The sequence below is a fragment of the Gracilinanus agilis genome, chromosome 4, assembly GCF_016433145.1.
Source record: "Gracilinanus agilis isolate LMUSP501 chromosome 4, AgileGrace, whole genome shotgun sequence".
Classification (NCBI taxonomy): Eukaryota; Metazoa; Chordata; class Mammalia; order Didelphimorphia; family Didelphidae; genus Gracilinanus; species Gracilinanus agilis.
The window spans coordinates 269,671,942-269,684,382 of record NC_058133.1 but is presented as its reverse complement, the minus strand read 5'-3'; the positions used below and the strand labels follow the sequence as shown (position 1 = coordinate 269,684,382).

Genomic DNA, 12,441 nt, shown 5'->3' with positions numbered 1-12,441 from the left:
AGGAATTTATTAATTCGGTGCCTGATGGTAACCAGGCAGCGGAATTAATTCACACCGAAGCATCATGGCCTCAGTTCGGAGTCACTCAATCCTGGCTGAAAACTGTCCTGCTCTACCTTGAAGGACTACAAGTCCCAGAAGGCATAGAGGCACCGACACTGACTACTGATTGGTTGCGCTGGCCTCGCCTCCGTCCCGCCTCTCCTGGGTTTGGGACTCCGCTGGGGGTACGTAAAGCCACCCGGGATCCTTTAGCCTGGAATCCTTTGGCCAGGGCGTGCACTGACTGCTTCCTGCCCCCATGGCTGCATGGCCAGTGTCTCGGACGTTCCGGGGATTCCTGAGGGCTGCCGGTAGGGGCTGCAGCTCAAGGGCCCCTGTGACGCTGCCTCGGAATGGGGAGCCGGTTCTGCAAGCATCCCAGGTGAGCGAGCCCCATCTGGGCATCCAAAATTCCCCTTGGGAAACGGTAACCTAGGCCCCATGGGGTGATGGAAGCTCACGTCCGGCCTCACCAGAACCTGCCACTTGTACTTCCCAGCAGGCTACCCCTCTAACACTTAGGAGGTGGGGAGGGGTCAAGAGGGGTGGATACACGCAGTGGACTGGTTAGGGGTGAAAGGAAACGAGAACGGGGTTCCCCAGAGGTTCTGCAAACCACAGACTTCAGGAGCACTGATCTTTGCGAGAAGGGACATCAGGGACTATGTGGTCCAAATTCACCTGTCCCTGATCACGGCTGTCTCATTCCTATTCAGCTTTCTATACCTACAAAAAGTATAGGGATGCGGATTGTTTCCCGTGGAGCTCTGTTTGGTTGGGACTAGAGAGAATTTGTGAATGAAGTAGGGTGTTGGATTATGACACCATGTTTTATTGAGGCTTGGATCTAGCGTGTTACCAAAAAATATTTTCCCTCTTCAGGTCCTTCTCCCCTTGGAGTGAAGTGTGTCTGGGTTGCTCTTTGGTTAAACAGCCCATTATGGCTTGGGTTCCCCCTTGCCAAGTAAGATTAGACAAATGGCCATGGATAGTGTTACATAATATTGTCATTGAGATTTGTTTTAAGTTTACAAGAAAAGTTTATCAGGTACCCAATCAAGAAATAAAGGAGAAACACCGCCCCCCCGCCCCCCATTCCTTCCCTTTTTCTGGGCAGTTCATCTTTAGACCCCTTCCCTTGGGTGGGAAGCCCTCACTAGAAGGCTAAGCAAGCCATGAAGTCATTGTATACATAAGCACACCTCTCACTTTCTTCTGGGAAAAGACTACATTCTGTTGCTTTTTTCTTGAGGGAGGAGTGGAAAGTGGAGATCCTAGCTAGCTCAGACCCCAGCTAACTGGGCATCAACTCAAAGATTAGTAAAGACTTGTGCTAAGAAGTTTGTAAATATAGACTCAGACTAGACTCAGACCTCGGGCGGAAGAGGATAAAAACCTGATGAGTTCACTAGGCAGGGGCTTTTCTCCTCTATTCTATCATCAGATGGTGAACTATCCTAGGGTGGGTACTGACACCCCATTTAGAGAACTCCCCAAGGACATGAACTCCTATAATCAAACTGGAGGTCCCTGAGGACCCCAAGTGTCTTTTCTTTTTTAATATCCTCCTTTTTCTCTATTTTGCATATTAGTTAATAATACAAGCTTTTGGCAAGAGTAAATTGAGTAAATCTTTGTTAACTGTTAGGAGAGATTATTGAGTAACTATTATGGGTGGTTGCTAGAGTGGGAAATACATAGATAGTCTCTACCCTCAAAATGTTTATCCTATAAAAGATATTTGTGCTAGAAAGGACCTTAGAATTAGATCAGTCTCTTCATTTTGCAGATAAAGAAACTGAGTCCCAGAAAGGGTATCAGATAATTAATCGACTTACCTGGGGTCACACAGGAAGAATTTTGGAGGGATAGGATTTGAACCCAGATCCTCTGACTTAGATTCAGAATTCTACACATTGCCCTGCTTCTTTTCATTTCATTTCATTTCATTTTATTTTAAAACATTTTTCCATGTTTACATGATTCGTTTTCTTTCCCTCCCTTCTTCCTTCCCCACTTCCAGAGTGGACAAACAATTCCACTGGATTGTACAGTTGTTATCACTTGATACTTATTTCCATGTTATTCATTTTTGCTATAGAGTGATTTTTTTTAAAGCCTAAACCCCAAATCACATACTCATATTGCCCTGCTTCTTAATTGGCACTTACACATGTTGCTGATTATCTTATACATCTATATCTATATCTGTTTGTCTGCCTATCTATCTATCTATCTATCTATCTATCTATCTATCTATCTATCTATCTATCTATCTGTCTGTCTGTCTGTCTGTCTTTCTATCCATACCGATGCAGTAGGGTTTCAGAGGACAGTTGTCACTGCATGGTTAGAAAAAACTTTTCATCTTTTGTGGCTGCCACTGTAGGTCTCCTCTATCTGCGCACACCTCACTAAAATGATAAGAAACCAGAAGCATTGGGAGTAAAAAACCTTCAGTTAATCATTTAATTAACAAAACATTTTTAAATTAAATAAAATTTTTAGTTTATTTATTTATTTAATTAATTTAGAATATTTTTCCATGGTTACATGAATCATGTTCTTTCCTTCCCCTCCTCTCACCCCCCTCCCGTAGCCAATGAGCAATTCCACTGGGTTTTACATGTGTCATTGATCAAGACCTATTTCCATATTATTAATATTTGCGCTAGGGTGATTGCTTAGAGTCTACATTCCCCAGTCATAGCCCCATCGAACCATGTGATCAAGCAGTTGTTTTTCTTCTGTGTTTCTACTCCCACAATTCTTTCTATGGATGTGGATAGTGTTCTTTCTCATAAGCCCCTCAGAATTGTCCTGGATCTTTGCATTGCTGCTGATAGAGAAGTCCATTACATTCGATTGTGCCACAGTATATCCATCTCTGTGTATAATGTTCTTCTGGATCTGCTCCTTTCACTCTGCATCAATTCCTGAAGGTTGTTCCAGTTTACATGGAAATCCTCCAGTTCATTGTTTCTTTCAGCACAGTAGTATTCCGTCACCAGCATATACCACAATTTGTTCAGCCATTCCCCAATCATAGGGCATCCCCTCATTTTCCGATTTTTTGCCACCACAAAGAGCATGGCTATAAATATTTTTGTATAAGTCTTCTTCCTTATTATCTGTTAGAGGTATAAATCCAGCAGTGGTATGGCTAGATCAAAGGGCAGGCAGTCTTTTAAAGCCCTTTGGGCATAGCTCCAAATTGCCTTCCAGAAAAGTTGGATCAATTCACAACTCCACCAGCAATAATGCATTAATGTCCCAATTTTGCCATACCCTCTAACATTTATTACTTTCCTTTGCTGTCATATTAGCCAATCTGTTAGGTGTAAGGTGGTACCTCAGAGTTTAACAAAACATCTTTTGTTATTGTTCAGTTGTATCCAACTCTTTGTGACCCCTTTTGAGGTTTTCTTGGCAAAGATCCTGGAGCAGTTTGCCATTTCCTTCTCCAGCTCATTTTACAAATAAAGAACTGAGGCCTACAGGGTTAAGTGACTTGCCCAGGTAAAATATGAACTCAGGTCTTCTGACTCCAGGCCTAGCACCCTATTCACCATGCCACCTGGCAGCCCAAAACATTTATTAAGTGCATCTACCTGCCAGGCACTGTGATAAGCCCTAAGAATGCAAAGAAAGGGAAGAATGTGATCCCTGGCCTTAAAGAGTGCATGTTTTGACAAAAGAGACCTATGCAAACAACTATTTACAATCAGGATAGGTAGAATGTAGCTAATATATTAGAGCTGGAAAGAACCTCAAGTGAGCATCTGTTCCAACCCCTTTATTTTGCAGATGAGGAAATTAAGGCCCTAGAAATCAAGTGACTTATTGGGATATGGAAAGGCTAAGCCACCAAAGGATTCAAAGTGACATTTTAAGCAGATGGACTTGGATTTTGGTATTTTCCTTTGGGATAGGAGAATATTACCGTGTGTGTGTGTGTGTGTGTGTGTGTGTGTGTGTGTGTGTGTGTGTGTGTGTCTGTCTGTCTGTCTGTCTGTCTTTGGAAAGAGGAAGGGGAAGAGCAATTGAGGAATATGTGCTTTTAGAAGGGATTAGAGAACAGCAGAAGCTGAATAAACTACAAGATAAAGGATATAACCTTAAAGTGAAATCTCCCTGGTTCTCCTAGACTTTGAGTATTGCTTCATCCCTTCCTGCTGAATCATTTCCCTTGGCTTTCTCACCTGCTCCAGTTTCTACTTTCTTAGATTTCACTTTCCCATCCCCCACCATTCTCCCCAAACTCCCTCCATCCTTTGTGGCTTAATCTGTTCTCCAGGTTAAGATCAGGAGTGGGGCACCTAGGCTCTGGAGAAGATAGAAGAGCAGGGTGGCTATTTAAGGACATGAGAGAGAAAAACAAAAAACAAAAAACCAAATCCTGGAATAAACACAAATTCCCTAGATATCTGACCTCATGGGTTCTTGGCTTGAGCCCTTCGGACAAAGATCAGGGACTCAGAACCAAGAGCTCAGGAAGGAGGAACGTGGGCATGTGTCCAGACTAACACTGGCTTCTTTGCCTTCCTAGAATTCAAGCCCTCGGTATTCCCATGAGTTGAGTGAAGTTATATCTTTTCAAGATAAGAGCAGATGAGGAGGAAGGGTAGGAAGTGATGCCGGGTTCATAATTTAAAGCAGGAGTTCTTAACTTGGGGACTTGGTAAACTTGATGTTAAGGTACAAATATAGATAATCATAGTTCGATATAATTGGTTTCCTTTGGTATCCTATGCATTTTATTTTATGCTTTTAAAAACATTTTGAAGGGGCAGCTAGGTGGCTCATTGGAGGCCTAGAGATGAGAGGTCTTAGGTTCAAATCTGGCCTCGGACACTTCTCAGCTAGAATTCTTTTTTATTTTATTTTTAAAATTAATTTATTTTTAAATATTTTTCCATGGTTATGTGATTTACTTTCTTTCCCTCCCCTTTTCTTTCCTCCCTCCTGGAGCTGACAAGCAGTTCCACTGGGTTATACATGTATTATCACTCAATATCTATTTTCCATTGTTATGTGATGAGACCTGGGATCTCCTTAGTATGGAATGACCCAACCACTGATGACTATTGCTCTACAACTGGTTAAGAGTTACTTAGGGCATTGAAAAATTTAATGTCTTACCCAACAATATATATTGTGCTAAAATGAATAATGAACTGGAGGAATTCCATGTGAACTAGAATGACCTCCAGGAATTGATGCAGAGTGAAAGGAGCAGAACCAGGAGAACATTGAGAGACTGATACACTGTGGCACAATCAAATGTGACAGACTTTTACTACTAATAAAAGTGCAAAGATCCAGGATAATCCTAAGGGACAATGGGAGTAGAAATACAGAAGAAAAACATGATTTATCACTTGTTTATATGGGTATAGGATCTGGAGTTTTGGTTCTAAAAGATTACTCTGTTACAAAAAGGAATAATATGGAAATAGGTATTGAGTGACAATACATGTATGACCCAGTGGACTTGCTTGTCAACTCCAAGAGGTGGGGGGAAAAGAAGAGGAGAGGGAGAAACCTGAATCATATAACCATGGGAAAATATTTTAAAATTAATTAATTAATTAAAAAAATAAAATAAAAAAGAATTCTAGCAGTCTAGAGAAACAGAATCTTGTTCATTCCTTTCAGTGGTGTCTGACTCTTCTTGACCTGATTTAGGGTTTTCTTGGCAAAGACACTAGAGTGGTTTGCTATTTTCTTCTCCAGTGGATTAGTGCAAATAGAGGTTAAATGATGATTTTCCCAGGGTCATACAACTAGTAAATGTCTGAGGCTAGATATGAACTCAGGTCTTTCTGATTCCAGGCCCAGTATCTATCCTAGCTGCTTTCTAGGGTTTTCCTTCCAACATATATTGTTGGGGTAAGACATTTAATCTTTCAGTGCCCTAGGCAACTCTTAAGCAGTTGCAGAGCAATAGTCATTGGTGGTTGGGTCATTCCATACCAAAGAGACCCCAGGTCCCTTCCTGCCCTCACTCCTCAGGCTTCCTCCAAATCTCCAAAATGGCCAGGTGCAGTGCTTGGCACTGGGTGGTACAGACTGATCAGACCTAATGCCTTCCTTGCCCAGAGGGCATTAGAGGTCATGCCAACAGAAGGATTCCAGTACTTACAGGGACTGATAAATCCCTGATTGTAGTCATTTGGCAACAAAAGAATGCATTTATGTCTTCTTTGCTCTGGATTGGGACATCTGTAAAGCAGGCCAGAGTAGCTTCTTTACACTATAATAAGTCACTCAAGAACAGCCTCAGGCAAAGCTTGATTGCTTCTGGTTGGACCTCGTGTACTTGTGTGCTCACAGACCTTAGCTAACCAACATTTTTTTTTAACTACAGTTTATTGATATTATTCCTCCTCACATAATCTGTAGTCCAGGAAAACTGGTGTTTTTGCTGTTCCTTACACTTGTCATTCATTGACATAATATTTTCATCTCTCTGACTTTTATATAGCCATCTTTTAGATGTTTCCCTGGATAGAGCATTGGGCCTGGAGTCAGGAAGACCTGAGTTCAATTCCAACCTCATATACCACATACTATGTGAACCTGGGCAAGTCACTTCACCCTGTTTGCCTCAGTTTCCTCATCTGTAAAATGAACTGGAGAAAAAAATGACAAACCTCTCTAGTATCTTTGTAGAGAAAACTCCATGAATGGCATTGTCCATGGGGGTCACAAAGAATTGGATGCAGCTGAACACTTGAACAAAACAAAACTCCTTTGTTTATAATGCAATCTCTCCTCACTCCTGGTGCTCTTTGTAGGCCCAACTTTTAGAATTTCTGTTGCCTTTAAAGCTCAGATTATATGTCAACGCCTTCATGAAGCCTTTCCTGATTTGCTTCTCCCCATCCACCATTAGTGACTCTTCCCATCAAATAACTTCCTGTTTGTTTTATGTGTATACATGCTGCCTCCCCAATTAGAGTGTAAGTTCCTTGAGGGTTAGAACCATCTTTAGCTTCTTTTTTTGAAAAAAATCTCCATCACTTAGCACTGTGCCTAGGCATATTTATTGTTCAGTTGTGTCTGACTCTTTATGACCCTGTGGACCATATCATGCCAATACTGGCCATGGAGCTTTCTTGGCAAGGATACTGGAATGGTTTGCCCTTTCCTTCTCCAGTAGATTAAAGCAAGCAGAAGGTGACTGGGGTCATACAGCTAGTAAGTGGTTCAGGCCCTATTTCCTTTCTCTAGGCCCCTTGTTCTGTCCACTAAGCTGGCTCAAACTGGCTCATAGTAGGCACTTAAAATATTTATTGATTGATGTGTGTACATGTTGTTTCCCTCAGTAGAATGTTAACACGTTTAGGGCAAGGACAGTTCCATTTTTGTTTTAATATTCTAAGTGCCTGGAACATTGTAGATGTTTATCATCTGCTTAATTGAATACTTTCCCTTGAATCTCTAACTGATTCATAAAAATATGTGCTTTAGAGAGAAACAAAACAAGATATTCTATGAAATCTGATCACGAAAGACATCCATTAAAGGAAGAAGGAAAGCCAAGAGAAATTTTGTACAGGAAATGGCACTCTCCCCATTTTTACTGAAGCCCTGGGAGATTGGCTTAGGGTATAAGAGCTTAGACTAGAACCCAGATGGTCTGACTTCCATTTCAGGGGTTTTTCTGTTTTATTGTCTCTCTTTGTTTTCCTTCTCCTACCTTCCACTCAGTCTTCAGAAGACCTGAATTCTAATTGTGGCTCTAAGACTAACAGACTGTGTGACTTTGGGGAAGTTTCTTTCTTTCTTTTTTTTTTTTTAAACCTTTACCTTCTGTCTTGGAATCAATACTGTGTATTGGTTCCAAGACAGAAAAGTGGTACGGGCTAGGCAATAGGGGTTAAGTGACTTGCCCAGGGTCACATAACTGAGAAGTGTCTGAGGTCACATTTGAACCTAGGACCTCCTGTCTCTAGGCTTGGTTCTCAATCCATTGAGCTACCCAGCTGCCCTTTGGGGAAGTTTCTTAAATTCCATATCTCAGTTTCAACTGGGTTGGATCAGCTGGTCTCCAAAGTCTCTTCCAGTTCCAGATCTGAGGTCTTTTGTTTTAAGTCATAAGTTTCTTTGCTAGGAAGAAATGAGTTTTCTTCCTGTTCTGTGTCCCCATGTTATATCCCCTTTAATTTAGGTTAGATCTACATGAACCTCAAGAAAGATCTAGGACTCTGTTCTGTATTGATTATTAGGATCATGGTAAATGGCAAAGGGAGGATGGACAATGAGACTGGAGATTTGGGTTCTCCCTCTAAAGTGTATCTTTTCTTCTCTGTATTTCCTAGATTTCTGTCCCCAGATAGGTTTGTACTATTCTGCATGGCCTCCTTCCAGACATTTTCTCCTTCCGAACCCCTAATAGGGGAGTTTAATCCTTGCTCTCAGGGGTAAATGAAGATGAATAATAATGAATCATCCAAGGTTAGGACCTAGTCCTTTCTGAGCCTTTTACCAACCACTGGTTGCTTTCTGCTTCTTGATGTATTTTTTGGCAATGAGGATGAATGTGGGGATTGGTTCTATTTTTTTTCCTAACAGAAAAGATGATGGAGACAGAACCAGGGACATGCTGTGAGGCACAGGGAGGACAATCTAGATTAAGCAGTCATTAAACTAGCATTTATTCAGCCTCACACTGTGGTCCCTGTCCTCACCTTCTAATGAGGGAGATAACATAAAAACAATTATGCAAGCCAGCTGTGTGATTCAGTGGATTGAAAACCAGGCCTGGAGATAGGAAATCTTGGATTTAAATCTGGCCTCAAACACTTCTTAGCTGTGTGACCTTGGACTCGTGACTTAACTTATTCCCAGTTGCTTTTCTGTCTTAGAACTGATGCTTAGTATCTATTATATTTGGTATTAATTCTAAGGCAGAAAGTAAGGTGTGTGTGTGTGTGTGTGTGTGTGTGTGTGTGTGTGTGTGTGTGTGTGTGTGTGTGNGTGTGTGTGTGTGTGTGTGTGTGTGTGTGTGTGTGTGTGTGTGTGTGAGAGAGAGAGAGAGAGAGAGAGAGAGAGAGAGGGAGGGAGGGGGGAAGAGGTTAAAAAAAACCTTTTTTTGATTTATTCAGTGCTTAGAATATTCAAAACATCATGCAAGGTACTATAGAGGAAAAGGTAGATAAGATTTTGACCTTGTTTTCTTATTAAATTCTGAACAGAAACACCAGATAAATAGGGTATTTCCTTATACAGAGTTTAACAGAAGAGGATTATGTTCACACTTGGATTTCTATTATGTATAACTTGCTTTTCTTTTAAATCTATTCAACATGTAACTTTCAAAGTTGTTTTCCTTGACTGATTCTTTCTGAACTTCCGTATCTGCTGTTCTGTGCATTTAAAAATAAATACTAATCTGGGACTGGCTAAGAGTGGTACATCAGTAGAATAGATTGAGTACACAATCCAGAGTAGGTAATGACCATAGTGATCTAGTGGTTAATAAATCCAAAAATCCCAAGTTTTGGGACAAAAACTCACAATTTGACAAAAACTGCTGGGAAAACTGTTTGGCAGAACCTAGATATAGACCAACATCTCATATTGCGTACCAAGATAAAGTAAAAATTGATAACATGATTTAGACATAAAGGATGATACCATAAACCAATTAGGTGAGCACATAGTAGTTCTCCTGTCATATCTATAGATAAAGGAAGAATTTATAAGAGATAAAGAGTATAACAAGGTGTAAAATAAGATGATTACATTAAATAAAAAAAAATGTTTATAGAAACAAAACTAATGCAGCCAAGATTAAAAGGAAAACAGGAAAGTGGGGAAAAACTTTTTTAAAGCAAGTTTCTCAGATAAAGATCTTATTTCTTAAATATAAAGAAAATGGAGTCAAATTTATTCCTCAAATGATAAAATATCAAAGGATATGGACAGGCATTTTTCAGATAAAAAAATCAAAGCTATCTATATTCATATGAAAACAAAATGCTCTAAATCACTATTAATTAGAAAAATGCAAATTAAAATAAATGAGGTACCACTTTATACCTATCAGATTGACTAATGTGACAGAAAAGAAAAATTTTGGAAGGGATGTAGGAAAATTGAGACACTAAATGCACTATTGGTAGAGTTGTGAACAACCTTTCTGGAGGGCAATTTGGAACTATGTCCAAAGGGCTATAAAACTGTAGTCTTGGCCCAGCAATATCACTACTAGATTTGTATCTCAAAGAGATTTTTTAAAAAGGAAAAGGACCTTTATGTACAAAAACGTTTATAGCAGCTCTTTTATTGGTGGCAAAGAATTGGAAATTGGAGAGATTCCCATCAATTGGGGAATGTCTGAATGAGCTGTGGCATATGATTGTTTTGGAATACAATTGGATTATAAGAAATGATAAATAGGATATTTTAGAAAAGCTTAACAATGAGTTACATGAACTGATCAAAAGTAAAGTGAAAAGAACTAGGAGAGCATTATACACAGTAACAGTAATATTGTATAATGATCAACCTTGGACTTAGCTATTTTCATCAATACAAAGATCCAAGACAATTTCAAAGGACCAATGATGAAAAATGTTATCTACCTCCAGAGAAAGAACTGATGAAGTCTGAATGCAGATTGAAGTATACTGTTTTTTAAAAAATTTCCTTCTTTTTTATTTTAGTTTTTTTTGGGGGGGGCATTATGTTTTCTGTCACATCATGACTTAAAGGGAAATAAGTTTTGTATGAATGCATATATGTAACATATAACATTGCATGCTTTCTCAATTAGGAGGAGGAGAGGGAGAGAGAGAATTTGAAACTCAATTTTTTAAAAAATGATATTAAAAATTGTTTTTACATGTAATTGGAAAAATCAAATATTTTAAAAACAAAAATTTCTTCAATTACCCTATTTTATTTATTTCTCTTTTCTTTTTTTCCTGCCTATTCCTATTCCTCATCTCCTTCCCCCTCCATTCCAATTTGAAAAAAAAAAAGAAAATCAGAGCCTTTGTTACAAATATACATGAGCAAATAAAATAAGTTCCTGCAATGGCCACATCTGAAAATGAATTTCTTATTCTGCATCATGGGACTACTATCTCAATGGGTTGGTTACATATTTCATCCTCTGGAATCATGGTTAGACATTACATTGATTAGGGTTGTTAGAGTGCTCAAACTTGCCTGTCTTGATAATATTGTTAATGTAGAAATTGTTCCCTTGGCTCCAGCTCATTTAGCTGTATCAGTTCATAAACTTTCTGAGTTTCTTTGGTACAAAAATATAATACTGCATACACATGTTATAATTTCTTAGACCCTCCCTTGTGCGTCTTCTTTAGTTAATGTTCTTGGTGATAACAAAAAGAGTTACTTAAATATTTTTGTCCATTGGGGTCCTTTTCTCTTTTGTCTCTGTGGGAGTATAGGTCTTGTAGTGGTATCCTGAGTCACCAGTTATGCAGAATTTAGTGAATTTTGTGGTACGGTTCCTTGCATTCTTTTAAAAAAAGAACCATGAATGGAAGTTAAAATAAAGTTTATAATTATAGGTAGTCAGATAGATGACCAAGAACATAAGAAACATGAGCATGCAAGTGGAAGCAAACCAAAACAAGAGATTGTAAATAGTGCCACGTGTAACTTGTTATTTATTAATTCTTAACCCCAATGTGAAAGATGGGTTTGTTGATTTTAAATAGTCATGTCAAACTGACCTTGTGTTCTTTATCCTGTTCCACAGTTTCTGGTTATATAACATGAGTTTTGTTGTTATTATTGTTGGCTTCGCATGATTGTAATTGCCTTTACTTGTTTCGTTCTTCTGGCTCTACTTTCTTTGCTTGGAATCATGTCATCTAAGTCTTGCTATATTTCTGTGAATTCTTCATACTAATTGGTTCTTTAAAATATTCTGTGAACCTATGAATTCATTGGTCTAGTTCCCAGTGGGGGAAAGAAAAGAAAATTCCTTCTATGGATGAAGACCAGAAAAGACTGCAATTTAACATCATAGTGTATAGACTTACCCTGGATTTCACAGTCAGTATGTGTCAAAAGCGGAACTTGAACTCTGAGCTTCCTAATAATGAGGCCAGCTCTTAACCTTCATCTTGTGCCATTGTTTTTTATGGTATAGTAATATTCCATTGGGCAGTTAGGTGGCTCAGTGGCTAGAGTGGTCAGCCTGGAGTTTGGAAGACTCATCTTCCTGAGAGGGAGAGAGAAAGAGACAAAGAGAGAAAGAAAGAAAAGAAAGAGAGAGAGAGGGAGGGAGGGAGGGAAGAAGGAAAGGAAGAAGGAAAGAAGGGAAGGGGAGAGAGGGGGAGAGAGAGAGAGAGGGAAGGAGGTATAAAGGAAGGAAGGGAAGGAAGGAAAGAAGGAAGGAAGGAAGGAAGG

The 12,441-nt window shown here is 39.4% G+C and overlaps 1 protein-coding gene across 1 annotated transcript in view; it reads left to right on the top strand.

Annotated features, from left to right (window-relative positions):
- Nucleotides 1-342: 342 nt before the first annotated feature.
- Nucleotides 343-12,441, top strand: part of MOCS1 (molybdenum cofactor synthesis 1) — a 34,036-nt gene continuing 21,937 nt past the window's right edge. Inside the window, exon 1 of the mRNA XM_044674429.1 lies at nucleotides 343-424. The gene's annotated coding sequence lies outside the window, so the exon portion shown is untranslated. The remainder of the gene's footprint in view (nucleotides 425-12,441) is intronic.